Source organism: Ochotona princeps, chromosome 21 (assembly GCF_030435755.1).
Source record: "Ochotona princeps isolate mOchPri1 chromosome 21, mOchPri1.hap1, whole genome shotgun sequence".
NCBI lineage: Eukaryota > Metazoa > Chordata > Mammalia > Lagomorpha > Ochotonidae > Ochotona > Ochotona princeps.
Window position 1 is genome coordinate 33,865,011 of NC_080852.1, and position 27,384 is coordinate 33,892,394.

A 27,384-nucleotide genomic window follows, 5' to 3' on the forward strand; every position below is an offset into this window, starting at 1 on the left:
CTGGCTCAGGGGCCTGTGCCCATTTTGAATCCCGCAGCACCCACCTTACCTTCCAGCTCACTCCACCACGGGCTCCTCCATGAGAAGGAAGATGCAGCGTGGCCTCCCTCGCAGCTCCCAGCTTGGTGCGTGAGTCTTTCATTATTTTTTCATTGAGACATGATTCACATAACCAAACTCGCCATTTAGGAACTCATACTTAAATGGTTTTAGTTATAGTCATTTTATTTGTGTAACTTATGCCACTATCTACGTTTTCCAAAAGGATTTATTTACTAATTAGAAAGGCAGAGTTAGAGAGTGTGGGGGAGGAGAGAGAAAAAGCATGAGCTCCCTTCAGCTGGTTCACTCCCCAAAGGCCACAGGGGCAGAGCTGGGCCAGGCCAAACAGGGACTTCTTTGGGATTTCCCGTGTGGATTCAGGAGCCCAAACACCTGGGCTGTCTCACTGCTTTTCCTGGCACATTAGCAGGGAGCTGAAGGAGTGTGCAACAGCTGGGACAGCGGTCAGAGAAGACAAAAGTACGGGTCGGCAGCGTGCAGCACAGTGCAGAAAAGCAGGGGTGTTGGATGGTAATCTGAATCCATCCTGGGCTTTGGTTTACGCCTGGCTCTTTGAACAGGCAGCGTTACCCTAAGGCAAGCACACCAGGCCACCCGCTGCGTGCTCCCACGTGTATCCCCTTCTGTAGAAGGCAGGACTAGAAGAGGCATCAGAGCAGGGGGCTGGGGGCGGCAGGCAGGCTGGCCGGGAAGGGGCACCAGGAGGTGTCAGGGGGTGAGGCCCCAGGGTTACTGCCTGCATTTGTCAAAGCTCGGAGAACTGCGCGCTGCAAAGGAGGGGGTTGGGTTTACTGTATGTAAATGATCGCCAATTATGTAAATCATATACACCTGACTTTCCTTAAGCATGCGCCTGAGTGAAAGAGATTAGTAGATAAATAATCATACAGGTGGTACGCACATACTGGCAAAAGTCGCGGAGGTGGCGTAAGAATGAACACGTTCTGAGAAACACTCTGTCCCAATTATATCTCTGGGGAAAAAGAAAAAGAAAAAAGCAGTTGCTGAAGAGGGTGAGTGGGTGTGTCTGCCTTCTCCCATCTGAGCCGCATTTAGCTGGTGTCTCTCCAGGAGTTTCTTTAAAAAGAAGGAGTTCTATTTATTTATTTGAAAGACAAAGTTAAAGAGAGAGAGAGAGAGATCTTCCATCTACTGTTTCACTCCCCAAATGACCATAATAGCCAGGACTGTGCCAGGCCAAAGTCGGGTGCTCCTTCTGGGTCTCCCACATGACAGCAGTGGCCCAAGCACTTGGGCCATGTCTCGCTGCTTTCACAGACACATTAGCAGGGAGCCAGATTGGAAGTAGAGCAGCCAGAACTCAACCCAGTGCCCATATGCTATGCCAGTGCTGCAGGCAGAAGCTAGTCTACTATGCTACAACACCCCTCCCCCAGTTTTGGTGGTTTTTTGTTGGTGAGATTGTTGTTTCTTTAAAATCAATGGCGGAACCTTGCCAGAAACAAAAGGCAGAGACCCCCCATTCCCGTGGCAATGCCCCTGGACCCCATTACAGTGACAGAGTCCCTCGGATTGCTCGCTGACTGGACCAGCGTGACCTCTGAGAGGCTAGCTTGGAGCGCTCAACAAGGGAGCCAGTGAGGGATGGTGAGCCATTGGGGCCAGCAAGAAGCTCTAACCATACCTAGACCCAAGGGGCAAAAAGAGAAAGTTCCAGAACCCAAAGAAAGGACTCATGTGGGGGAGGGGCCGCCCAGGCCAACCAGACGCTGCAGGTTGAGACGGTGGGAAGACTGCTGAGGGTGTGCGGGGGACAGGAGAAGGACCCAGCCAAGGATCAGGCGGGGTCGATACTGCTCCAGGGTGAGGCCAATGCTACATCATGGACCACCTGTGAGGAGGAAACAGTTCCCATAGTGCACCTGGGGGAAAGAGCAGGCAGGTCAGCTGGGAGGGGACGAGGGTCCCGCCTGTGAGAGCCTAACTGAGGAGGGGTCGGGGCGTGGACACCAGATGGGCTGTGGCAACAAGAACTGGCCCTCTGCAGGCAGGACAGTCCCCCCAGGATGAACAAGGATTCCCCTGTGAAACACACATCCCCACTGCACCTGCCCTAAAGGTTTGCTGTGAACACCAGGTGGGTGGAGAGTTCACACAGGAGGCCCTCTCAGATGCCCACCCACCATGCCAACTGGTGATCCTGCCAGTCAAGGATTGCCCAAGCCAGAGCCTCGCTCACACAGCATTCCGGCATGTCAAGACGTAGCTGCTCCAGCCACCCCCGGTGCCACCCCAGAGCTGATGGCTGCAGCCCAGTGCCCGCTCTCGGAGTCCAGACACTTGGACGGTGAAGGCTGTTGTGTGGACAGCCAGGCACTGTACCAGCACCTTGCTGGGTGCTGTGCTGCTGCCTGAAGCCTTCTCCCTTCAACCCCCACGGCAGCCAAGCGAGGGCTGGCATAAGCAGAGGAGAGTGGAGGATGCTTTTGCAAAACGGCCAAGGTTAGAACTGGGATGCATGCCCAGCCTGAGAAAGGCCAGATCCCGGCCTCTTCTGGCCACCACCAGGCCCCAGCCCTCCCCCTCCCCCCACACCCAGCCCACCAGCGCAGTGCCTCAGGTTCCGGCCACAGGGCAGCCTCCTGCTCCTGGCTGAAGGGAGGGAGGCAGGGATCTTGCTGAGGGCTGAGTGGGGGTGGGAAACCAGCCATGGGTGATGCCAGCCCCTGGCCGTCGGTTCACCCCACTCCCAGAGTCTGGCCATTACCCGCGCCCCCATCCTCAGGCACAGGAGGGGAGCTGCCACTCTCGCCACCCGGCTTTTAGTCCAACACAATTAGGCCCCATTATTTCTGTCGTGTTGATTCTTGAGAAATCATTTTAAATTGTCGCCCCTTTTCTGTGCTTTGGAAAAGGAAAACGCCAAAGAAGATGAAAACAGAAAAAGCGTACCCACACCCCCTGCCTGACTCCAGGCTCCCCCCCCCTCAGCCCCCACCCCTCATTTCTCCTGACCTGTTCCCTTGGCAACCGTCAACTTACAGCTGTAGTATTCAAAGGGAATCTCATGACTGCTCATCAGACAGGTGGGGGAAAGCAGGGGGCGGCTTACAGTTACCCACAGACAGACAGACAGACACCCTCCAGGGTAGGACTGGGATGGGGAGAGGCAGAGCGGAGAGGGAGATCTAGCACACACAGCCATGAGGACCTTCGCACGCTGAGGGCTGGGCAAAGAGTGTTGGTAACAGACGAGCGCAGGTGCAAACTGGCAGAGACAAGGAGAACAGCACCCAGGGGTCCTCCTGGGCCTGGGGCCAGTCCGCCAAGTGGGCCCACAAGGACAGTCTCTGCTGAGTGCTCTGGAGGAGCTGAAAATGCAGATCCCCAGTGCTAGCACCTCACATTGTAAATGTTGATAACTGGTTTTGTTTGTAAACTCTCCGCCCAGCACACAAAGACATGTGGGTCAACTGTGGCCAGTTGACTGTGAGGTGCAGGAACCAGATACACCAGCAGGGGGTGCCATTGTCAGGCCTGCAGACACAGTTGTTTGGCAGAAGCTGAAGCTGAGCTGGAGGGGTCCAGGTGGGCAATGCTGCACCCCTTCAGGGGCATACCCAGGGCCCAAACAAGACCCTCAGAACCGCTGCAGCCACACAAGTAGTAGCATGTCCCCCTGCCCCTGGCCCTGTCTGACCCCAGGATACTGTCCCTGCGCTGGGCACCTTGTAGCACCCAAGAGAAGGGTGGGACCCTGGTCCCAGAGATGGAGAAGACCCTGGCCAGCAGAGCTCAAGGTGTGAGCTCAGAAGGGGAAATCCGAGACTACAGCAGCTGGAGGGGGTGTGGCTGTCATCCCTAGGAGCTCTTGTAGCAGGCAGCTGCCAGGCAGGCATCTGGTATGGTGGTTAAACGCTGCTTGCTGTGCCCATGTCCCATGCCAGGGTGCTGCATTCACGTTCCAGCCACACCTGCAATACCAGCTTCCTGCTAACATGCACCCAGGGAAGGAGCAGCTGGCGGCTCTGGTCCCTGTCGACCTGTGTGGGAGACCCGGATGGAGCTCTGGACTCCTGGCTTCAGCCTGGCCCAGCCCCAGCTGTTCCAGATGTGTAGGGAGTGCATCAATAGGTAGAAGATATCTCTCTCTCTCCCAAAGCAATTAAATAATAATAATAATAATTGTGCATTGTCTGGGACCTAGCCCCTGGAGAATCTGTCAGTAAGGCCTGTGAATGAGCATTTGAAGAAGTGTGCCACACCTCCCTCCGCCCCAGAGAGTCTGAGGGGTGCACTGCAGAGGGTGGTACTGGCGGTGCTCCTGGCCCTCCGCACCCCGCCTCCCCAGCCTGGCTGTCCCCACCACTGGCCCCCATGCTGCTAAGTCTAAGGAAAACATATTGACTGCTGGTTACCTGGTAACCCCAGCTCCCCTTCCCCCCAGGAGGGAGCCATGTAAGCGGTGGGGGAACTATAGATCCAAGCAGGACCCTATGGATCCCCTCCCTGCCTGCCTTTACCAGCGCAGCTAGGGGCTATTCTTCAGGGCCCGCGGGAGGGCTCGGCTCCAGTCTCCGGTGACCGGGTAGTGCCTCCAATGCACCTGGAAGGGGGGCCTTAAAGATAGGGTTCTTGGGAGGCACTAGCCCGGCTCCAGCAATGTCCTTCCTGGGGCTCAGGGGCCCTGGACAGTAACTGCAGCAGGGCCAGGGTATGGAGCCGCCTTCCCCTCCCCACAAAGGCCACAATGGCAGAAGACACCCAGGCGAGGGACCACTCTGCAGGGAGGAGGCCCTGGGGCATGCACAGGACCTGCTCCCCAGCGCTAATGGGCAACACCTCCTGTCCTAGTCTGTAGTCAGGCTGCCCCTATTGTCCCAGCCAGGAGAAGAGCGGCCGCCGCTGTCAGTCTCCTTTTCCTTAGACTGGACGGTGTTCTGTCGCTTGCAACCAAATCTATCACCCGCAACTTCCTGACTCAGAAGTTTTGTATTTTTAACAAGTTCCCCAGGTGATTCGCGGCCAAACTGCACGGATGTGCGTGCTGCCAATTAGGCTGCCCACATTCCGGGGACGTTGGGATCTGCCAGCTTGGATTCTTCTGAGCCCTCCCAGATGCCCCCCCTCTCCATCTGTAATCCTGCAGCAGGGGAAGGGAGAGGGGAGCTAGAGGGGCTGGGCAGTGGGCACAAGCAGCTAGAGGGAGAGCTCCTAGCAGGAGGGGAGGAAGGGGCCCCAGCACCAGGGCTGGATCCCAAGAGAACAGTTGGGGAGAGGGATGACGTTCGCCTGCCCCGCAAGCATTACTGAGCTCCTTCCTTTGGCACCCGGGGAAGCCGTGACTTAGAGGGAAGAGATGTAAGAGAATCGAGTCACGGCGGAGGGACGAGGTGGCCACAGGCTGCAGGAGACAAGCAAGGCCCACTGGCACCTCCTGCCTCTGCAGCCGGGAACGGTCATCCTGCTCATTTCCCTGCCACCTGTGCGGCAGGGTGTGATCCCGTGAAGTTCTTACCCAGGGTGGGGGTTAAGGGGGCAAGAGGGAGCAAGTGATCTTCATGCTTGTCTGGGCCGCTGTGACCACTCACACTGGGCTGCATGATTTAGAAACAACAGAAATGAGTCATCGCTTGTGGTTCTGGAGGCTGCCGAGTCGGAGGTGCCAGCATCTGCGAGTTGGGGTCTGCTGAGAGCCCCTTCCTCATCCCTGTGGGAGGAGCAAACATGCTCCTCAGAGCTGCTTGTATGAGGAACCCTGGTCCCATTCCACCTCCTGGTCCTGCTGCACCTGGGAGACACCTCCTTAGATGTGTCTTCTGGCTAGAGAGAGGGGCTTCCTCCCTCTGGCCCTCTCCTCATCACAATGGAGATGTGATGGCTGGAAACAGAGCAGTCTTCTTGGATCTCTGAGGTGTACAGTGCATGCCGAGATGCAGGGAGAGAGAAGTAGCCAAGAGGACAGTGGGACCAGCAACCAAGTCTAGAAACTTCTGGACTTACCCAAGAGATAAGCCCTCATTTTTCACAGCTGTGACTGTCCCGACACCTTGGAGCAAAGCCCCAGGCTCAGCTCAGCTCCAAGTTGAGTCCCTGAAGTTCCACAGGAGTTGGTCAAGGGGAAAGAAGACAGGGAAGAGTCTCAATGGGAAATGGCTGCTCAGAGAGCCTGAGGAGGCCATGGAGGCTGGAGGCCTGGGAGCAGATGCTGGGGCAGCAGGTGGGCTGTGCAGGCCTGAGGGTACTGGGGAGTCCCAGAGGGCATTAGCAGAAGAGCAGCAGGGACCTTCACCCTGGGACCTGCAGGAGACACCCATGCCAGCCAGGGAACAAGCGAAGTGAGGATTTAGTACCAGGAAGTGTCCTCTGCCAGAATTTGCACTGTGACCAAGCTATGCCAGGATCACCCACCAGATCCCTCTTTGCTAACATTGTCTGTTTGGTCATTCACATTCCAGTGTGAAAGTTTGTGCCCACCTTCTCAAGCAGGAAAGGAGATTTTCTTTAGGCAGGTCAAAGGAAGAAGAGTGTTGTGGAGCTGGGCTGGGCACAGCCATGCACAGCTCAGACCGCTGGTCCTGGGAGACATCAGGGGTGGCCCTTGGTACTGTCCTTGCCTGTCACCCACCGGGATGCCCCTCAGCCTGACACACACTGCAGGCACTCCACCATGTTAGTCAGCTTCCCAAGGCAGCCCACTGCATTTCTGAAAGAGGCTTCTCCAGTTGACAGGTTCAAAGACTCGAAGCCCACACAGCACAGGACAGGCTCCAACAAGGGCTGCGAGGCGTGTGGCAGGACATAACTAGAGGACCACAGTGCCAGCAAGACAGAGAGAGCTGGGTGGGGCAGGCCAGCTCCATTCATAGCAGCCTCTTGAAAAACCCACCATAGTCCCTACTGAAGGTAAGGCTCCCCACGAGCTCCCACTCAGCTGCACCCCCAAAAGTGCTACCACCTCCCAGCATCTCCACACAACTGTCCAAGCTGTCACCACATGAGCCACTGGGAGACAATGAAGCCACATCCAAACCACAGCTCCTGCCCAGAAAACCACACATCCTCTCTGCCGTCTCCCTGCATAGCCGAGCAAAGACAGCATGGGCCTTGGATCAGACGACACCCAGGGATCACTCCCTGCTGCACAGGTGGCGGCCAGAAGCCAGTGTTGATCCCTCCACGTCCCCCTAGACCCACGCACAGAGCTGGTGCATAAAAACAAGCTCTCCAAACGTTCCCGAGCTGAATCCCCTGAGCGTCAGTGTGCTGGCCTACAAAATGTCACTAGAGAACACCACCGTTTAAAAAAAAGATCTACTAAAGTAGTGTTGTGGGAGAACTAGTGAAATGAGTCCAGGTTCATGTCTCAGTGACAGTCTACGAGAACAGACTGTGGGAGCAGTGGCGAGAGGGACTGCACAGAGGGGCTGGTAGACAGGCCCAAGGCGCCCAGGTCTTCAGTGCCACATCTCCCAGGGGCAGGTGTGGTGGCCGTGACAGCAGGGGCAGTGGGAGCGGAGCCTTTTCTAGCTTGCTTCTGTCAAAACCTAAATCTTCTGTTCTGCTCTGCTGAGTGCCTGTGGTCCTGGCCAGCCGCGTCAGCCTCAGCGCAGTGTCACTCTCTTACAGCTTCCGGTCTCAGCCACCAGCCCTGGTCTGTCTCAGTTCTTCTCTGGTTGCTGCTGTCACTCCCTAATGACCTCCGACCTCTGGCATATGAACCCGGTTGTTTTAAGAACAACACCTACCTCCAAGGGCTCTGGCTTGGCCAGCTGCTGCCTAGTACAACCAACGCCCTATATGACCAAAGAAAAAGAAAAAAAGGTGATGGTTCATTAGTTTATTCTTGTTCTTCAGCCAACTGTCCATTCTTTTATCCAGCTTCTTCCTTCCCCTCTCCTGGAAGAGTGGACCCCGATTATTGCTGGGCATGTGGGGGTAACATCCCACCCCCACCCGGCTCTGACTGCTTCATGCTAGGAGGGCTGTCAGGGACGGTATCCGGACATTCGTAGTGGGATTGTTTTAAGGGTCCCTTGTAGAATGGAGGTTTTCTGGGTTGGGGTTTAGGGAGGTGTTGTCTGAAGGCACTCCTGGACAACACAAGACCTAAGGTGGCTGCGGTCTCTACCAGTTGAGAACTTTCTGGGATCCAGTGGCAAGTCTCAATGTCAAAGTTTTAGAGCTTTGGATGTAAAAGCATTTTTACATCTAAAACTGCCAAATATAAGATGTCAAAGGTCTAAACCACAGGGTCTAAATGTAAGTCAGACCTGAACATTTACAGGTTAACACCTTCAAGTCTCAAAAGACTTCTAAACTGATGAAACTCAGCGCATGTTAGCAGAAAACACATCAAACTTTTTGAGATACAAAAGGCTGTTACCTAGGTCAGTTATAAAAACACAGGAAAACTAGCTTTTAAAATTTGTTTTTCTTTGAAAGGCAGATTTTACAGAGAGAAAGAAGGAGAAATAGAGAAGGTCTTCCATCCACTGGCTCATTCCCCAAATGGCTGCAGCAGCCAGAGCTGAGCTGATCTGAAACCAGGAGCCAGGAGCTTCTTCTGGGTCTCCCATGTGGGTGACAGGTCCTAAGGCCTTGGGCTGTCCTCCACTGCTTTCCCAGGCCACAAACAGGGAGCTGGATATGAACCAGCATCCATATGGGATGCTGGCGAACAGACGGAGGATTAGAGTGCTATGCTACCACACTGCCGCCCTCCAAAAAAAAAACTAGAAAAACTTTAATTGAAAGGATTAGCACATTTCCCCCCTAGTTACTAGTTTAAATTCCATCACAAACAATCCTCGGGGCCTCCAGATGAAGAGAAAGCATCTTCTAAAAGGACGTGCAGAATTTTAACCCATCGCTACTTTACAGCAGTTGTGGATTTTGAAAACATTTAGACAGTTTTCGAATCCGGGGAGGGAATGGGTAAGTGATTGCAGTCTCGGAGTGTCAGAGAAATATTTAGCCGAGAAGACACGACATTCAAGCAGTGCACCAACAACGCCTTGTTAGCAGGCATACATACCCTGGAGAATCACGCTGCGGATGGCATAAGATTTCCTAGGAAGCAGACCAAGACTTCACAGATCTTTAGGACATTAGCAATCGGAGAGCACCCGCAGTTCAACAAGACACGCATTGCCAAATGGAGAACAGAGAAATCTTGAATCAGCATACAGAGAAAACTTCTATAGACAAGAACTTTACCAATTCTTTCCCTGGGATATCAAGTCCCTTTCTACTGCTTACAACACGGTTCACTTGTCTCAACTCTCAAGTTAATGGTTGCTGTCCCTTTGGGCAGGCATGCTGCCCTCAAGTGTGGCAGAAGAACCAGTGAAATGAGTCTGGGCTCACGTCCCAGGGGCAGCCTATGAGTGAGGACACGAGGTGTGGTCCAATACCGGAAGTCACTGGGGAGTGACAGCAACACCCAGAGCAGGACCAAGACAGATCAGGGCCTGTGCCTGAGACCGGACACTCTGCGAGAGTAATACCGTGCTGTGAGGTCCAAGGCTGGCCGGGCCGGAGCCTCGGGCAGCACACAGACCTAAGGTGATCGGTCACACTCTCTTCTCTGTGCAAGCGCGGATCTACTGGGGCCCTCCTGGCTGGGACAGTGAATGGTCAGTACACAGAAGTCTCACAGGTGAATTAAAGCGATATGAAATGTGGTTCCCCCAATGAGCAAAAGCTGCCAGGAGAGGCGCTGAGCTGTTCCTCCTCAGGGGAACCCTGTGGCTGCCGCTTTCATAAACCTCCTGTCTTGCCTTTTCTCATTGCCCAATGTCCCCTCTTCAGCCCTCGGTTCATGCTGCGCTAACCGCAGCACCCCTCGGAATGACTCCAATGAAAACAACACGAAAGCCCTGTCATTGAAAACACTGGGACACTGCAATGTTCCTGGGGGGGCAGTTTGTGGGGGGAGCCAGTTGGCACAGCACTTTGGACAGGGACCTGTGCTCACACACGACTGTCACATAAGCCATTACTAAAGTCACAGGGCCATGCAAGCAGACAGCTCCTCTCCTAGGCCTGTACCCAACAGAGGGCATCTGTCTGGGTGTTCACCCAGGAAGCACATAGGGGCTCATGGTGATGGGACTGAGGGCAACCAAAGCTGAAAAACTACCCCCAAGGCCCAGGGACGTTAAAAGAGGTGACCAAGCCAGGACAAGCATCAAACCACGAAAGTGGATGGATCACTGAGCCAGTCTCCATCTTACCACCTCCCAGCCTAGAAGTTGGGGACGCAGATAAACACTGATTAATGTGCAGCTAATGGTGGGGGTGATGATCTAAAAGCCACTCAGCCACTCCTTTCCCGTTAACTGGCAGAAGCCAAAGAGAGAAAACAGATCTTGGGCGCCCTTCCTTTGATACAAACTCCTCTTTGAGGGTGAGCATCTCGAGCAGGGAGCCCTGAGTCTAGCGGCTGCCGAGTAGGGTCCCTGGGCATGCAGAGGTAGATCTGTACTGTCTACCAACCTGTGTTGAAGAATGGGGTTGCAGGAGGGGCTCTGAGAAGAGAGGGGAGGCAGAGCTTACAGGGAGAGCAGGTCCTAAAGCCAGGGGGCCAGCTCACCCTAGGGCTGGTTGCCAGGTGATGCTGTGATGCGTTCAGCCCCCGGGGTTTAGTGATGATGTGCCTGCCTGGTGCAGAGCATGCCCTGCATGGAGAGAACGAGTCCCCTGGCAGAGCTCTAGGAGGCTGAGTGGGGACAACCCAGATGGCCGTGGGCAGACAACATTCAAATACAGCCAAGCGCAGAGCTGGGAGTGATGTATCCCCCATCCCCCAGATACCCAGGCAGGTCTGCAGGAGACCTGGACCTCTGAGAACGTCCCAACCCCAGGGGACAGCCATAGTCCCAGGAAGAACAGAATGTGCTGATGGGGTGCGAGAAGGCTGGAATGCAAGGCTGGTTGGATATCAGACGATCTCCCAGTGGTGTCTGCATCTGCAGGCCAAGCCGGAGGGGCGCACAGCCTGCAGCAGCCAGCTGGACAGTTAGTGGGCGTGGCTGTGATTGTCCTGGGGACAGCAAGGGTGCCCTGCGTGATTTATCTGGTCTGGAAGGAGGACTCTCCACACGCCACTCCTGAGCTCTGACCCAGGGCAGGGAGGGAACATGGCCGAGCCAGCTCCCAGCGACCCTGGGGTGCCCAGAGCAGCCTGTTTTGGGAATTCTTGGTGGATGCAGGCTCCTGGGCGTTCCTTCCAACACTCAGGGTGGCTGGAGAAGCTCTACTTTCATGAAGGGAGGGCAGGGAAAAAGAGAGAGAGAGAAGGCTATTTTCTGCCATTTCCAGGGATTTGGAGCAGAAAGAGAGGCCTTAATCCTCCATCTGTATCTTTGCCTTTTATATTCCCACATAAAAATATATCTCAGCAGGTGGTCACACAGGATCTGTGGAGAGTAAGGCTGAAACAGGAAATGACTGGCAAAAGGAACAAGGGAAGTGTTTTAACAGTGAGAGTGAAAAAGTGCCAACCACTGACTCCCTGGTGGCCAGAGTGAAGACAGTAACTAGACTGGGAGCCCGGGCATGGTATCTTGGCCGCCACTGTGTTCCCAGCACTGAACCCATCCCAACCCAAGCGGACTGTCATTAATCACCTGGTGGAGGTGTTAGTCGGCCTGGTTCTCCTTGGAGCCACTTGGCCCTGGCTAACACGGGAGAAACATGGCATTGCGTTTCGTTGGCAGGGGTGCTGTTATTTCCTGCTACATTTGAGGACTGCTGACAGGAAGTGTATTGTCCCTGGGGCTAATGACAAAACCCCAAAGGCTCATCTTCGAAGGAAACCCATCTGTCCCCCCAGCTTGCCCTGCCTGCCTTCCCCAGGAATCTGTGCAGGGATCTCTCCCCACCCACCCCCACTCCACCCCTCTCTCCCAGACTGCAGATACTGCCTCAGAAGGCAGCCACCCTCTTCTTGCACCCTGTATATGGCTGTGCTGACTACCTGCCCAACTTGTGGGAGGCAGCAGTGCCACTTGTTGGGTGGCCAAGGCCGTGACGCCACCCCACATCCACCCTATTCCCCCAAATCCCCTCCCCGGTCTTGGTAAGTCTTGCATAGCAGCCGGAGGGCGTTATTCCCAACACTGGACTGGGAGTTCCCAGTGCTAAGCACTTGACCCCCCTGATCTATCTGGGGCATGACACAGCGCCAGGCTCATACTGGGCATTCCTGACCCCTCGAAGGAGGTCACTTGCAGATGAAGCTCCATCCCGCATCTGTCCCACAGGGAAGTGTCATGCCTGTGCCCTCCAGTTGTCGCGCCACTCAACAGGGTAGCAATGGTTAGCACTCATCTGACCCAGGTCGACTTGCCTCTCCGCTTCCTGTGGCATCCCACACCCTGGCCCTTGTCCCTGCCAGCCCCTTCCTCCCAGCTCCCCACTAGTTTTGATTAGTAAGCTGATCGTTTTTTATTACCTGTAGCTAAATTGTCTGATGCCTAAAGTTTAAGCCTGCTTCAGTAAGTGGAGGTGGAGGAGAGCAACATTCATTAGCTGATGGATGTTAATGAGCTGATGGATTGTAACCCTGCCCACTGTCACGCTCTGCAGAGACAGCCCCAGTAGGTGAGAAGTCCCCAGGGCAGCCCTGGCCGTGCTCCTAGGCTCTGCTCTCTGCTCTTTCCCAAGCACTGTTCCCTAGGTCTTAGTTTCCCCATAAGATGAGCATCCAGGCGCCAGTGCCTTAAGTGAGCCTGTCCCCTTGGGGCTTCTCCTCTTCCCAAAGAGGCAGCCAGGGGGCGCTGCCTGCAGGCCGCTACAGCCAGTGTCTTGGGGAGCCGGTGATGCAAGCTGGCCAATGTCTCTGGAAGTTTCTCTTCATCTGTCTGGTCCATCCGTGCCTGGGTGGGCTCCCCCCCCCCACACCCACACTATAGCAATAACTGTGCCCTCACTTTCATGTATTTATATGACCTGAGGAACTTATTGCAAAGCAAAGGGTTATACTTAAAAAGTGTAGTCACCTATACTCTGGCATTAATGATAGGCAAAGCTGCATTTCAACTTTGGCAAAGATACCTGAGTGGAAAGAATGGGTCAGTGCAGCTTGGTATACTCACATGGTGGAACATTCATTCCTTAGCCACACAAAGGAATTAAGTGCCACTTCCTGCCACAGAGGCAGGCCAAGCAGACGAAGCCAGGCCAGAGCCAAGGCGCAGGACAGAGTGCGACGAAATAGCCTGGTGGTTGTCAAGGTCTGGGCCAGTCACTGCTGTCAGTGCACTTGCTGCCAGTGATGGGTTCCAGGGCTCAACACCGGTGATAAATGCCAAATATACCCCCAGCTGTTCGCTCCCAAAGGCGAGTACCATGCATCACGGATCCTGGAGCCATCAAAGTGTTTTAGTGGCCGGCGTTGTGATGCATCAGGTTAAACCTTTGCCTGTGGTGCTGGCATCTTATGTGGGTACTGGTTTGAGTCCAGGCTGCTCCACTGCCAATCCAGGTCCCTGCTAATGCTCCCTGCTTGGGCCCCTGCACCCACATAGGACACCTAGAGTTCCAAGTTCCTGATTTGGACCTGGCCCAGCCCCATCACTATGGCCATTTGGAAAATGAACCAGGAGTTGGAAGATCTCTCTCTTTCTCTTTCTGTATCACTGTCTTTCAAATAAATCTAATAAATAATGTTTTGAAAGAGGTGTTCTGTGATATGCTTGCAGGCAGGGTCATGTTATAGTGGGGTTGCCCTAAAATTAGAGTCCCGCATAGACAGAAAAGCTGACTTTGATAGAATACATCTCTTAATTACTTCCAGTGCATTCCAGAAAAGTTACCAGCACCATCTGTATAAATATTTGGCAGCAAAGCAGTGGATGTATCGCTGCACCAAGAGGGACTCACCCAGACTGAGTCCCGTCCCAGCCATCAGAAGACCTTTGTCCTAGAGGGTGCTCTGTGCAGCTGATGTGACAGGGACAGTTGGGGCCCAGAGGAATTGCCCATTAGTGTCAAGGCACTGGGAACCCAAGAAGCACCCAGTCCTATGTCACCTTCCTGCACTACAGCTCCCACACTGGCTGCTGCGCACTGCTCTCCAATCACAGACCCCAGATGTGTCCCCTCTCACCATGTCCCCAATCCTTGTGGGCATAGGAAGAGCATCCTGCACACACACACCCCGCCCCATCCTCAGAGCCATGCCAGAATGCCCTCACCATCCTAAGTGGCCCAGGCCTGCCACAAGGATGCTCAGGCTGGCCTTTCTGAGCACAAGAGAGAAGTCCCAATCACCAGGCCTTCCAGCTGATGCCTAGACTTGCACAGCAACCTCCTGTGGCTAGACCAGCCACAGCTGAGCCTGCCGAGGCCAGGAGCTGCCAGGAGAGATGTTTGTACCGTCCCCTGACCTGGCTGCAGAGCTCTAGGCCAAGGGACTCATCAATAGCTTACTGGCACTTGGCTGGCATGACTGTGCCTCAGGTTGTGATTTTAACCCTGTGCAAAGCAGTGGTGTGCACACAGAGCCATGATGGGTCTGGCCAGGTGCCCTCAAGTGAGGCAGGTGCCAGGATGGCAGCCTCTAGAGACCAACTGGAGTGGCCTCCAGGGCAAGGGATCTGAGTCACTAAGGGCCTGGAAGGGCGGAGACGTAGGTAGCAGGGAGCCAGGAGCTGGCCGGGGCCACTCTTCCCTGGGGCCCAGACCTTCTTCACTGCAGTTGGCAAACACTGCGTAGAAGTGGCTGGTCCACACAGACCAGCACTTCCTTGAGCCCAGCACACTGCCTGGGTTTCTGCCACCAATTCCCCTGCAGCAGCCCAGTGAAGTAGGCACAGCTTATATTGCCATTTACAGATGAGGGAACTGGGGCTGAGGGAGGCGAGATGGCCTGCCCAGGTCACACAGGAAGCAGGAGGGGCTGAGCCAAGTGGAGCCAGACGCAGCCCCTAGGGAGGAAGGGCCAGCCGCTGCATCACCAGGCAAGGTACTCAGGTTGGGGCCAGGGTTGTGCTGATCACTGGAGGGTGCAGGGTGGGCTGGATTCAGGGGCAGAGGAGAGCCAATATGGGGTCAGGCAGGCCTGGCTAGGGGAGGGCCTGATATCAGCTCCCCAACAGGTGCATGGGAGGGCGGGGACTGTGTCCTTCCCTAAAGCAAGATGAATGTATGCAATGTGTGGCTGCTCTAGACACACACATTAACACAAACTTGTGCACACATACCCATACACTCATGCATACACACATCTGCACAGCAGGTTTGTAGAGAAAACCCTTCTCCCTCCCCACTTCAGAAAGACTACTCTGCCTATGAGAGCCCAGACTGGCCTGGCCTCTCCTAGGGATAGCCTGGCGACCTGTACCAGCACCCCTGGAGACTGGGACCTCCAACTGACCATGGTGGGTCACTTCTGGCCTCTGCCTGGGGACCCAGAGGATGAGCAGTGCAGAGGCAAAGAAGCCCGCCTGGGGCCCATCACACCCTGGACTGCTGGGATTCCCGGCGCTGGAAGGCTGTGCAGTCAGCAACAAGGAGACAAGTAAGAGACTTTCTCATCTCAGAGAGAACTGCAGGTGAAAAACATGTTTGAGGGGAGAAGCAGGAAGCTATGTTTTTGAAGTTGAGGTCTTAGGTCACATGTTCTCAACCACGTGGGAAGGTGCACCTTGAAGAGCCCGGCAAAGAAATAGACAAAATTGTTCCTAGCATTGGTTTAGGGTTCTTGTGGGATTGATTGATTGATGTCAGCTTTTGTGTGCTCTGGGGTAATCTCTGCACTGTCTACAGTGACCCCTCATTTTCTAACCAGCCAGAAACATTTTGTAAATGCTTTTCCTCTCCAAAGGCATCCAAATTCCTCTTTATCTCAGCCCCTGGTGGAACCCAGAGGAGAGAGGCCCTTGGGTGGCTGTCCCAGGAGGCCATGACCTCTGTCTAGCAAGTGACTTGACAAATGGGCAAGGACAGACAAGGACGAATAGAGAACGCCACAATTTTCTGTGCAAATGTACAATGGGAGGATCCGGTGTAAAAAACGTACAGAAATAGGTCAGGGGCTTTAGCCACACCACAGGCTGACTGTGAAACTGACCTTGAGGCGCAGTCCGGAGAGGCAGAATGACCTCAATGAGAGAGGCAGCAGCACAAGCGGAAAACCTCTGGAATTCAGGTGACCCCTGCAAGGTCCGGTTCTCAGGGGGCCTGGGGGCTCCCTCCTTGCCCCTCCCTCTCTGACGCCAGGGAAGGAGAAGAGCGCTGGCCAGCGGCCAGGAAACTCATTCCCTGCCACGTGGACTGTGTAATTGGGCTAATTCTGCAGGATTTGTATGGAGGGGCCTCTGTTTCCCTTTGTCTGGGTAACTCCTGATTGGAACATTCGCCGTTCCTTTTGTGAGCTGTTCAACCCAGTCCTCTTGGATAATGTACATGAATGTGTTTCTGATGGATGTTTCCAGAGCCCTTTGTTGCCTCAATTAAGGAATAATGAACAAGAATTGTTTCTATTTGTAAAACAGCCCAGCCATTTCCCGCTTCCCAATTGGTGGGACAATGCGTCTTAATTAAGCACAAAGACTTGTCACTTCATCTCCCGTCAAGATCCCCTGAGAGGCAGTGATGGAGGTGCTGGGAAGGAAAAGGAGGCCTGGGAGCATCTTGTGGGGGCCCCTATGGCATCTGGGAGGCTCCAGAGGGGCCCAGGCAGCCCAGATCCCCAGATGTGGGAGGATGTGGCAGAGCCACAGTGACCTCTCATGCCTGGTCAGCACTTGTCCTGGCCACAGTGCAGCCATTTGTCAACAGGAGCAAGGGTCCCCCTGAGGCAGGCTACTTGGGCTGGCCCTTGGCCCTGTGGTCCCTGGCTGTGTGACCCAGGCAGAGGACAGTTCAGCCAAAGCCTGAGAAGGGGATGGAGGACGGCCCCCACCTCCTCCCCAGGTGGGCAGCTGTGGCACAGGGCAATGCTCAGGAAGTACTCAGAACTGCATCCAGCTCAAGGTGAGCCCCAGTGGATGTCAGCGGTGCTGTGGTTTCCAGAAGCAGGGCCCTGGCTTTCTGCTGGGCACTCCCTGCCAGGGGTGGGGGTGCTGCAGCATTAAAAAGGAAGGCCAGGACCACAGGGATCCGCCGTCATCCAGTGTCTTTAAGAGACGCTGGGCTTGGCCCAGGATCCAGCCAGATCCCAGAACACAGGACATCCCTTGACCTGCCGCCGGAAGGGGCTGCACTGGTGGCACCAAAGGGACCTGTGTGTGAGCGACTGCATGCACAGCATGTGGGCAGGAGCCACAGTCGCTCTGGATGGCCCTGGGCCTTGGAAGCTTGGGGGTTGCAGGGATCCCCCCCCACAAACGCCTGGCTTGGGCTGGTGACCCCACTGGGCACAAAATCCTGTGTAGCTCAACACCCAGCATGGCTACCCTGACACCCAATCACACACTCTGCTGGGATCATGCCATTCTACTGCAGAAGGAGTTTCTCAGAGCTGAGCTGGAGCCTGGGCGCTCATGCATGCGTGTGCCCGTGTGTGCACACACTCACAACTGGGCTGTCAGTGGCCATCAGGCACTGGGAGAATCTGGGCAGTACACCTCTCTGGGTCTCCTCTCTGCAGCCCCATCCCCATGCTTCCAAAGACAAGAGCCCTGTGACCACAGAAACTGGCCTGTTTCTCATGGGAATCTACTGCAGGAGTCACACTGGCCAGGTCACACTGGCCACACTGGTCAGACGCCAGCAGACACAAAACCTGCTGGTTTCTCTTGTTTGTTTGCTTAACAAAGGGTGCACATTTGCCAAAAGCACAGAACAAGTTCATCTCATTGAACCTTTCCCAACAGCTCTCAGAGTCACAAGGTGGTGGTCCTCCAAGGGGAAACAGATGCCAGTGATGGGGGTCCAGAGGTGGGACCTCCTGGGAGCAATGAGGTCGGGTAGGTGGTGAGAGAACAGCTCCTGTAAGGCACCCGCAGGTTCTGCAGGAGGGCGGGCATGGAGACACCTGTGCTCCCAACTCCCCTAGGGCAGCTCTGCCAGCCAGAAGGCCACAGCAGGTACCTCTGCAGGCCTTGAGCCTCCAGAGCTGTGAGCCAAAACCAGCCTGCTTGCTTAGTCCATTTAGATCGCCTTGGATATTTCCTTGTGGGAACGAAAAGCTGACCGATGCTACCCTCCTGGTCACCTCTGTGTACCTGTCACTGTGGCTCAGAGAGGTAACAGCACCTGCCCAGGGTCACCAGGGACCATGGCTGGATCCACCTTCACCCCCATGGGGCTGAGCACTTCCTGAGCATTGCCCATGGGGCTCAGGCCTCCCACCTTCACCCCCATGGGGCTGAGTGCGGCGCCACTCTCGGTCGCTCTCTGTGTGGTACAGGGAGCTCCTGGTTAAGCCCCCACCTTCACATGTACTCCTGAATCACCAGCCTGCCTCCCATCACTTCCAGAAGAGTTTGTTCCATCCCCTAGGAGGGCATGGGATAAGATGGATGGGGCAGGTGACTGCAACATGGGCAGGAACCATCCTAAACACGAAGGAATAGAGTGAGGAGGTAGGGGTAGCCCCACCCCAGCCCTGCCTCATCCTTAGCGTGTTAATTACCTGCAGACTGCACCTGAGGTGGGAGGGGCCTTAGGACTGCAGTGCTCCAGCAGGCAGGAGTGACAGGAATAGACCGTGCCCAGAGTTGCCATGACAACAGAGAGGCTGCACCTGTGGCCCCTCCAGTTGGGGAAGGAGGTGGGGATCAGGTGGGGAAGGGTGGGGACTGTGGCCTCAGGTCAAGCTGATGGAGCAACTGGTTAGTGAGCCTTCTCCAGACGGATGCCAGGGGTTGAGGGGCCTCATTAGGTTGGGCTCCCCAGCATCCTGCCTCTGTGAAACGCATATGGGGGTCTGTTAACCACCAAGCCATCTCACCTGTAAAAGGCACAGGCAGACCTATGGGGAGAGCAGCTGTCTTTCTGAGATCCTAATTTCTATGCCCCCCACGCCTGCCCAACCCGGTCCTCCTTCTGTAAGGCCTCACCTTCCCACCCCTGCAAGCTTCACCCTCAGCAGAGCCTGTGCAGACAGTATGCCTCGGTTCTGGGGACAACACTCTGCACGCCCCTACAGGCCTTCCTGTCACAGGTGGCCTGGGGACATTTGCAGCCCACAAGCTAGGGAAAGGGAAGCTGGCTTCCAGGAAGAGAGCTCTCTCTCTCCTTCGTCCTACACAGCTGCCACATCTTGCTCCCTCTCACCGCCAGGGCATTTGTCCCCAGCCTCTGCTTGACTTGTTCCTCCTCCCTTCCCAGATCCCTGACCGATGGGACCTGTACCTGACCCCTGTGAGCAGGGTAGACCCTGCAGCTGGCTGAGTCTGGATGGAGATGGAATGTTTTAAACCAGAGGAGGACTGTCATGGATTTGGGTAGCCATTGGCTGGAGCAAGGGAAGGTGAGTGCTGAAACATGGGATGCGGGGTCTTGTTTCTTCCAGTGCCTCCACAGCATTGCCACAAGGCAGTGTCTTGATGTTGCTCACCCTTGTGATGGTCAAGGCCACACAGGTGAACACAAGGTGAGGGTCAGGGGGGAAGTTTGGGAAGGGTGGGCCACCCCATGGGGTCTCCTGGGTCAACGTTCTGTACCTGCATCATTCTCACTGCCACATATCTCAGAGCCAACAGAGCCAAGATCATGGCTAGGTTGGGCATGGGACCGGCCAACCTTGAGTGGGCTCCAGCCCCAGGCTGAGCCTGGAGCCTGCCTGGTCACGAAGCTGTTGGGTTTGATGTTAGAAGTGTGCCTCCTCCACACCCAGGCTTTCCCCTCCGCCCTGGTACCCTCAATGGGCTGGCAGGGTTGTCTTTGTGGAAGGTGCTGGTGGAGGCTGGTGGGCAAGGGGAGGAGTAGAGCCAGGCTGTTTATCCAGTTGCAGCCTGGTTAGGCGGCATCTCCAGCAGTGCACATTTCCTACACAGCTCGGGCTTCTGCTGAGCTGCACCCTCTTCCTCTGTCCCAGCTGTCATTGCACGCAGCCAAGATGACCTGATCTCTGGGCTCCCGTGTCCCTGCTTGTCTCTGGACAGCAGAGGCTGACGTGTGCCTTGCTCTTGGATAACAAATTCCCTGTATTAAATTCCCCCCCTGTGTGTTAAACCTAGGGCACATATCTGGGAGGAGCAGTCCTGGCAGGTATGGTTCCAGACCAGCCACACTGCTGAACAGCGGGGCTCAAGCCCCATCACCCATCCTGCTGGAGGGCCAGGAGCATCTGATCCACAGGGCCACCTGCTCACTCTCACATGCAGGACAACAGTGAGGCACCTGCTGCCTCCTGCCTTTACTGACTCCTGTCGGGGCCAAGTGAAGCAAAGGGCCTTTTTTTTTGAAAGATTTACTTATTTTTATTACAAGGTCAGATATACAGAGAGGAGGAGAGACAGAGAGGAGGATCTTCCCTCCAATGATTCACTCCCCAAGTGAGCACAACGGCCTGTTCTGTGCCGATCCAAAGCCAGGAATAAGGAACCTCTTCCGGGTCTCCCACGCAGGTGCAGGGTCCCAAAGCAGTGGGCTGTCCTTGATGCTTTCCCAGGATGCAAGCAGGGAGCTGGATGGGAAGTGGAGCTGCCAGGATTAGAACCGGCGCCCATATGGGATCCTGGGGCGTTCAAGGCAAGGACTTTAGCTGCTAGACCACGCCACCAGGCCCACAAAGAGCCATTTGATGCTCAGGGTAACACAAGGCACGCTCAGCTGCCCTGGCGTTCAAATGGGGGGCTCCACTGTCCCCAGCCTGGGCTGCTCGAGATTCCCAGGTCAGAGCCAACACACAACAGATGGCCAGGGAGCTTGAGCAGGAGAGGGAGACTACAGGCAGACAGGAGTGTAGTCCTAAAAGATGCCTGTAAAGGCGGCAGAGTCTGCACTGGAGCCCTGGAGACTTTGCTTGTTTTGTTCTCTCCCTGCAACAACCCCCCCCCCCCCGGGAAACCTGCTACCTGAACAGTGCAACACAGGAGAAAACTGAAGAACCAGGGACCCTGAGCTTGCTGAGGCCTCTCCTCCTGGGAGAGAGCAGCTTCCCCTTAGAGCAGGGAGCCCAGCCAAAGTGAGCCACGGATGGCTGCATACCCACAGGGCCAGGGGCTCCCCAGCTCCCAGGCCCCCAAATGCCACAGGGAACAGCGCTAATGTTCTGGCATGGAACCGTAACTGCGGGAGATGCACTCACGGGAGGCAGTGGCAGATGGAACCAAGAGACCACTTTGTGGTCCCAACCTTGCCTGACCCATCTGATTGCGTCCCTGCGGGCCTGTTGTGTAAATTCACACTGAGTGGCCTCCCCCAGAGCTGGTACTCTGCAGCGGCTGGATCTTGGTAGCTAGCCCTGACTCCCTCCTAACATGTGACTCCCGTGTGACAGCCACACTGCCATGGTGCCTGGATCAGGAATGAGCACGTGGCCTAAAGCTGCTCAACCAAACAGCTGGCCCAGGATACTTTAGAGGTGAGGTCTCACAGCCCCGGCCCCTCACAGGTCTACTTTCTTGATGACACCAGTAGTTCCTGGGGCTCCCCGTGCCAGCCCCACATCCACAGCAACCGGGGCTATTCCTCTAGTAGAAGACTCACAGTTACCTGTGGGATTGGGCCTCCATAGCAGCAGGGAAGCCATGGCTCTGTAAGGGGCCAGGGGAGAGAGGGAGAGAGCAAGTGCGCATGTGAGCACAAACGAATGGCTTTGGGGTTCTGTTTTCACCATGAAGCCATCAGTGGATATGCTGAGACTGTGACCCAGATGGACAAACTGCGTGGATGAGTTACAGCAGCAGCCAGGAATCCCAATATCACATGCCCGTGGGCTCATGAGCCACAGGACAGAAATCACAGACAGAGGGTACATGATGGGAAAAGAGTTCGGTACAGGGCTGGGGGTAAATCCACAGCTGAGGGTCTGAACAGGCACCACCCCAACCAGGTGCTCAAGGGCAGCCTCACCACCAGTGACAGGTCGTGTGGATACACAGGTGCCTGCTTGGACCAGAAGAGAAGGCTGTGTGACCTCTGCCTCTCTCTCCCCAAACACACAACCCCTGGGGGGAACCATGGGGAGAACAGACAAACCCCAGTTGGGGGTTGTTTGACAGGTGCTTGCCTCTGAAACATCAAAGTCACCCAGATGGGGCGCCCCGGGAGATGTACTGAAGGTGCTGAGTGTCCCAGACAGGGCCTGGAGCAGGAGAGGAGCTGCAGGGAAGACAGCAGACCTGGACATATGCAGGCTGCAGGTAACAGTCACGTGTCTCTGTGAGGGTCACTCACTGGCAGGTGGACCCGGTCCTGTGATGTAGGTACACTGAGGACAGTTGAAGCTGAGGGAAGGGGGTCCCCTAGAGCTGCCATGTTTCTGTGTCACTGTCCTGGAGACTTAGAGCTGCTTCCAAATGAACACTACAAAATAATGACTCTGCAAATTGCATCTGCTGAATGGGGCGGTGGGTGGGAGAACCCCTAGCCATGGGAATGCCAGCCTGTGCCAGAAGCTGCAAGCTCCTCACTGGTCCTGGGGCTGTGCTTTCCTGGCATCTCAGTGCCCTAAAACACAGGAGGTCCTGACCCTGCCGCCTCCACCCCCTGATCCGTCTCCATTTTGCCAGAAGTCTGGAAAAGCCCAAGGCGTCTTTACCAGAGCAGGAACCACAGAACTGTTACTCACCCTGCCCCCTCTCCACCCCATCAGGACTCCCCCTCTGCTGTGGTTCTCAGGAGAGGTCTTTCCACTACCCAACCCACCCTGGTGAGACTGGTGGCTGCAGGTGGGTCATGGCCTTGAGGGTTGAGTGGATAACATCTAGGACAGACTGTGGAAGCAGAGGGGGCGCCTTGTCTGCGAGGCAGGTGGTGGCAGAGGGAACACCAGCTCTCAGCCATCAGGAGCTTTGTTCAGCAGACTTTGGAGTTGAGCAGTTCCAGAGACAGCCCTTGGAGGGGTCAGGTGTATTGTTTCCCATCCATAAGGTAGGGTAGGGAAGGGTAGGGTAGGGTAGGTAGGAAGGGTAGGGCAGAGGCACAGGCAAGCAACGGGGCAGCACCTGCTGGACCTCACAGTTTTGCACACAGCACCCCCAGCCCCTGTCCCTGCTAGGTCTGCGCCCTCAAGAACATCCCAGGAAGGCTCCTTCCTCTTGGGCTGCCTGCAAGCTCACCCCTTTCATGTTATAGATGCATAAATGGAGGCTTGGCGAGGTCTGGCGTTGTCCTTCAGGGGACAAGAGAGATCACAGTAGGACAGAGCCAGTGTCTGTGGCCTGAAAACTCGGGGCCTGTCCCAGCTGTTCAGGCCACAAGGAGTTATGTGTGCAACCCAGACCCTCAGCACCTCTGCACATGGCCAGGCGAGCAGCCCGCTCCCCTCCTGGGATCCTCTGGGGGAGGAGGCTGGCCAGCCACAGAGTCGACAGAACCATCCCTGCAGCTGGCGAAGCAACAGAATTAATAGGACAATTCCCCATGCAGAACTTAGCCGGCTCCCGTGCTAAATTAGCATAGATAAATATTTTTGAGAGAGGAGGGAAAATAATGCATTTTGCAATAAAGCCGGAGCCCAGCCCTCCACAGCCCAGGCCTGCAGATCCGGATGAAATGAATCTGCGCCTGCTGTAAATTAAGGCACCACGGTCCTCCGGGGCGGGCGGCAGGACGCAGTCAAGCAGATAAACTCCCTCCCCACGGGCGGAGTTAATGCTTGTCAAGGAGCTGGGGTGGGCCAGGGAAGCGGGTGGGCCAGGGAGGAGGAAGGGGGATGAAGGCTTCCCCCCACACACACACACACATCAACACACTGACACAGTAACACGCATATGCATACTGCACACACACGCAGGCATACATACTGTGGTATAGCACAGTCGCACCAACTAGGGGTTAGGGGGTCTAGAAACCCCCACAATGAAAAAGCTGTTCAGAAACACACACAAAGCCTGTTCCAGCAACACTGAGCATACTAAATTTCCACAGCCAAGGTGCAGTAGGGCCCTGGGACTGGGAGTCCAGCTGCTGCCCCTGGGCCTCGCCCCGCACCGCCCCTGGTCCACACAGCCTATTTCTCAACCTGGGCTCCATCTCCTGGGACATCCCACAGCCAGGAGCATTTTCTGACTGTGAGTGGCAGCAACCAGGAAGGCCAGGACAAGTCCTTTCATCCAGGCACAGCTGGACCAGAGCCTGGGTGCCCCCACGTGACCATCCGCAAGTGTCTGCCATCTCCTGTAGCCCTCCGGGAATGACCACTTGTTGTCAGCTCTTCCACATTGACCTTCAGTCTCCAGGTCCTAGATGGGAAGCTTCTCCTCCCTCGGCAGCCACAGGTCAACCCTGGAGGAGACTGACGGGGTCCCGGGCTCACTGCCCGCACTGCGGGAGCCATTCGTTTCCAGGGACTGACCCATCCCAGGAGAGGGATCCAGTGGAAAGAAGGGCAGATGACTGTCGTCTGTCTGTCTCACTGTGGAGCTGCCGTTGTCTGCCCCAGCACCAGCATTGGCTCCTCAAAGAGCCAACATGTCACTCACAGCTTCCCTTCCAACCCAGTTTCCAGCTAGGGAACTCCTGCTGCCTGGCCTTGGCAGCCCCCATGTGCTCTGCCAGCCACCCCAACCCATGGTCCTCAGGCACACAGGCCTCTCCTCTGTCCCCCGCCTCCTACCTTCTCCCCCTTGCACCCTCCTTCTTCCTGAACACCAACTGGATACCTCACCACTCTCCTACATCGTGGGAGCCATGCAGGCGCCACAGAGATCTGAAAGGTACAGGAATTGGGTGGTCACACAGTTAAGGGATAGCAAGCTCTGGAAAGTTCTAGGGAAAAAAAAAGGAAAGGCATTCGGGGAGTGTCCACAGGAGCCCTGGTATGGCCCAGCAGTCAGGGAAGTCCCCAGAGGAAGTGCTACTGTAACTGACAAGTGAAGATGGGAAAAGCTGGCTCCAAAGAGACAGCGAGACAGGTGGCACCAGTCAGGTGGTAGGCACTGCATGCACAAAGGTCCTGGGGCTGCAGGGAGGTGTTGGGAGCAGTCAGCCCCGTGCGTGGGACACTGGGAGCGGGGCTTCAAAACCCCACCTTCACCAGTGGGTGCAAGCTTAGGGACCTGGAAGCCTCAGGTGGCAGTTCCTTGGCTTCTAGAGTGATTAGGGCATACCAGGCCCTGGGACATCAGGCCACTCCCTGGGCTGCATCACATCAGTCCCTGTTCAGGGGCCCTGCAAGCTGGCAGGGGACAGCACTGGGACAGGACTGCCCAAGGGGCGGGGCAGGCGCTGGGTGCCTCTGTAGCTGCCACAAGAGCCCAACCCCACCTCTGTCGCCCCTGGCAGCTGCCTCTGTCTCTGTTCCAAGCAGAGGGAGACCCCTCACCCCCTTGTACCCACCTGCCCAGGCTCGGCAGGACAAACCACAGACCCGAGTGCCCCCAAATCGAACCGTCGCCACAAAGGGAGGGAAATGAAGAAGCCTGGTCAAGGCTGACCTTCTGTTTATGTTGTCTTAGGAAACGGAGGCATAATTGCTGTAGCTTCACGCCCGCCCCTCCAGGTCCTATTCAGGCGCAGTCAGGGATGACACTGGCATCTTGAATCAAGCTAAGTGGTTACTATGGTGTCAGCCTGGGACTGGGACCCTTGGAGCTGGCTGGCCGGAAGGCACGGAGCCAGGATGCATGTTTTAAAACAGAACGATGGTGAGAGAAGAAGGTTCATTGAGCTCCCACTGCAGCGCAAAGGGTACTTCTAGCATAGAAGGCCAGTGAGGGGCCGAGGGTGACCTTTGGGCTTCCCTCCACGTGTGCACGCACACACACACACAAACACAGAGTCCCCTTTCGCCCTAGCCCTTGTGGCTGCTAAGAGCCAAGGAACCCCCGGCCAAGTCAAGAGACGTACAGCCCTGTCCATCACATAGCATGGGCTGGGGGAGGTACTCCACGCTCCCCACAGGACAGGACACACCTCCTGGCCTCACTCATCTCCTTCTTACATGGGTCCCACTTCGAACCCTCCCAGTCCCAGCCATAGGCACCTCTGTGACACCCTACCAGCCCCTCCTCCTCCCCCAACACAGCCACCAGATGAGGGAGGATACCAGCCCTGCTCTGTACTTGACCCCCATGACATCACAGAATCTGGAGAAATTTTCCAGTCCCAGCCAGGTCCACTATCATGCTATTCATACAGGAGACCAGATGTCTCCCCAATTCTGACCCCATTATTCTCAGCCTCGCTTCCACCCCTCCCCAATCACTTCACTCCAGTCACCTGCACCTCCTAGCAGACAGGCACACTTTTGGCCCCAGGGCCTTTGCACTGGCTATTTGCTCTGCCAAGGGTGTCCCCCCACCCCCATCACTCCTGGGCTGCAGGTGTCTGCTTTCCTGGCCTAGAGCAGCACAAGCCTGTAGGATGCTCGGTGGATACAGGAGAGAGCCACTGCCTTCCACAGCTCTCCCTCTCTCCCTCCTCACTATGAGAGTGAGCATCACACCAGGACAGTCCAGAGGCAGGCGCAGCACAATCCAGTCAGGCCACCACACGCTGACACACAGACTCTTTATAAACCTGAAACCATTAGCAGTAAGTTGACAGGTGGAACCCACAAAGCAGGGTTTCCGAAGTTGGATAGAACTTTGTCACCAGGGCCTGGCACAGTAGCCTAGCAGCTAAAGTCCTTGCCTTGCATGTGTCAGGGTTCCAAATGGGCACTGGTTCTAATCCCAGCAGCCCCGCTTCCCATCCAGCTCCCTGCTTGTGGCCTGGAAAAGCATCAAGGACAGCCCAAAGCCCTGGGACCCTGCACCTGCATGGGAAACCTGGAAAAACCTCTGGGCTCCTGGCTTCAGATCAGTTCAGCTCCGGCTGTTATGGCCGCTTGGGGAGTGAGCCAACAGACGGAAGATCTTCCTCTCTGTCTCTTCTCTCTGTATATCTGACTTTCCAATAAAAATAGAGTAAATTACCAAAAAATAAAAAAAAAGGAACTTTACCACTAGACTTTTCTTCCTGTTTTCTTTCTTTTTTTCCATTGTTACTTATTAACCGTCCCCCCACCCCTTTTTCTTTTAATAGGTCTTCTCATGTGGCTTGCTTTGTCTGTCCTGGAATCAATTTTGGTGTGACAGTCAGGGGTCCTGGTTGTGGGCCACACCTGGCTCATGAAGGAAGAGCGCCAGTCACGCATGGTCGAAATAGCTTTCCAAGAGGTGGACCAAAGTCATGAGAGAGGAACAGCCCCAGCTCCTGCGGAGGAGCCATCCCCGGAGCAGCCGCCACTGCCTCCACCACTTGCAAGCACGGGTTACACCTGCTCAGCCTGTCGAGGTCACATGCTCC

At 55.6% G+C, this 27,384-nt stretch overlaps 1 long non-coding RNA gene across 1 annotated transcript; it reads left to right on the top strand.

Annotated features, from left to right (window-relative positions):
* On the top strand, window positions 1-27,384 carry LOC131482815 (uncharacterized). Its single transcript, XR_009247313.1, has 3 exons — window positions 1-125; window positions 19,312-19,453; window positions 27,121-27,384. It is a non-coding gene; the product is annotated as an uncharacterized LOC131482815 (long non-coding RNA).